Raw genomic sequence first — 2,531 nt, 5'->3', positions numbered from 1 at the left:
ATCACCATGATCCACTATTCGCATTCCTGACACAAAAATACAAATATAAAACATTAACATGAGGAAAATGCCAAAAAATCACCTCAAAATCACTCTATTAGACTTTTTTCCTTCACTCAATTTACATAGGAGATAATACTAAAAAAGAGGAAAAATAAGTTCGAGGAGATAATACTAAAAAAGAGGAAAAATAAGTTCGTTTACCTATCCTCAATGGTCGTTTACAAATTCATTGAAGATATTCCAATCATTTTCATCAAGCTCATATTTGTTAGCATTATAATCATATGTGAGGTTTGCAAGAGCAATGATACTTTCAATATCTATCATATTTGTTATCATTATAATCATATGTGAGGTTTGCAAGAGCAATGACACTTTCAATATCTATCATATCAAGGTCTATCAAATCATATGTAAAGATCAGTGTTCCCTTAGATTTTTTATACCATCCAAGTTGAACCTCCACTCCTAAGGGTCTATCTAGGAGGCTAAACCCTCTCTTGTATTCCATATAGGCGCCACCAACTTTTCTTCTAATCTTTTGAACTCATCCTAAGTACCACATACTTTGGCTTTTATTTTTTAAAATACTTTTTGAACATCTTATCAATAGTCTTGTTATCTTCCCATTGGTATGCTCTTCTTGGAAGAACACATCACAATTTGAACCAATGCCAAATAGGTTGTCATTTGTTTGAGTATGATGTTTCTCCTCCTTACTATAGTATACTCCTTGTCGCACCCTTGTAAGCCTATCTTTGGACAATGTGGGATTGCCATTGAGTTGACTTACCAATGTTGATTTAAAAAGAAACCTGTTATTGTCAAGCTCCACTACTGGATTTACTTTGTCCTTTTCATCTAACAAAGAATCTACTACATGTCTTATCTCACTTGTGGATACATCCTCCTCTGAATCCACTCCATCATTTGTAGGAGTTGAAAATTCCTCATCTGTATCGGAATCCTGGAAATTTGAACTGGCATAAGCATCAAAAAAACCTTCAAACCAAGGCTCCAACCACCATTGCTTATCCTCTCTACCTTTTGGTTTCATTTGTAAACGCTCACAAATGTGGTGAGCACTTTGTATTCCCCGTTTTAAGGCATCAATTATCTTCTCATCAGTTGAAGCGTATCTGTAATCACCTAAATCTGCTTCTTCCATAGTCTCCTTGAGATCAAATCTCTCCATGCATGCTCCTGTTTCTTATGGGCACGTGCAAATTTCACACTATTTCCTTGCACTCAAAATATGAAAGCCTGTTCAAGATCCCTATACTATGTAGCATGTCCATCAAATCATAAGTGCGCTCTTGGCCAACCATGCTCCCAACTTTGTTGAAGAAGATTTCAACTGCATCAGATCTAGTCAAATGTATTGAAAGTATCTTATTTGAGTGAAAGTCTTTAAAATATTTTATGAGCAGTACAACAAAGTGGCACAAGAGTTTTACATCTAGGAATGCCTCCTTACTAATAAATTTTTTTGACAATGTATATGTTGCGTGTTTCATAATCCAAGATCTACAAACTTGAAAAAAAAATGCCACTTTTGCTGCTAAATGGACTCTCTCCACCAAGCTGAAGTGTGGAGACAAGAAAATATCAATGTAGTCTCCTACAATTTCAAGGTAAGCTTGTGTTCCCACCATGCTCCTCTCTTTTCTATGCTTTCCATTATTTGCTAGCTCTCCCAAACACAATTGGACTTGCCTACTACACATTCTTTGTGCTGCAGCCTAATTTTGACGATCATCTTGCCTAATATTAGCTTCCTTGAGCATATGCTTATCAACTGAAAAGGAATCATAAACAATGGCAACATGATTCAAGGTAACCCAAACATCACCAAGAGCTAGTTGACACTTTGGTTTGTCAAGAATATTGACAAGCTTTTTTCCATTATGTATAAAATCTTGATCATGTAGACCAAAAACCTCTCCATTTGATAATTTGGCTGAGAAAGGCCATCCATCCCATTCAATCTTGTATCTGGTGCCATGTTTGTGAACATAATCAGCTAACATTAGTTTTCTTTGTCGACTATCTCCATCTAATGCATGTCCAATAATAGGACCTATTGTCGAGGCAAGCTTCTCATCCCACAATGTTGAGGTTTCACTCCATTTCCTTTGGACAAAACTTGCATCAAATCGATTGCATGTGCAATGAGCAGCCACAACTAAGCGTGGAAGTGCTTCATGAAGTGGATTTGCAACAAAGACTCTTGCATAACCACCAATGATACGAGTTTCAAAAGCATAAACAATTACATCATAGCATGCTTTTCCTTCTCCAACTTTAATCATGGATGAAGTCCTACACTCATGGTCTAAAGAATTGTATCCATCAAACCCAATAAGCATATCATCTTTAGGGTTCTACCTACAATCAAAACAAAAAATGTCATAAAATTTAAAAATTGATCGAGAATCTTTTTCACGATCCCAAGAAATAAATTTTGCAATATGTTTACCTTATTCACTTCTTTATGGTAGTCTCATCTTCCACCAAAATAAAGGGAA

General features: G+C 35.8%; 1 pseudogene; it reads right to left on the bottom strand.

Annotated features, from left to right (window-relative positions):
* Positions 1-210: 210 nt before the first annotated feature.
* Positions 211-2,315, bottom strand: LOC148022803 (uncharacterized; annotated as a pseudogene).
* Between the last annotated feature and the right edge of the window lie 216 nt (positions 2,316-2,531).

Source organism: Lygodium microphyllum, chromosome 16 (assembly GCF_053477565.2).
Source record: "Lygodium microphyllum isolate KBCC chromosome 16, Lygodium_microphyllum_v1.1.10, whole genome shotgun sequence".
NCBI lineage: Eukaryota > Viridiplantae > Streptophyta > Polypodiopsida > Schizaeales > Lygodiaceae > Lygodium > Lygodium microphyllum.
Note: the sequence above shows the minus strand (reverse complement) of the source record. Positions and strands in the feature narration are given on the sequence as shown.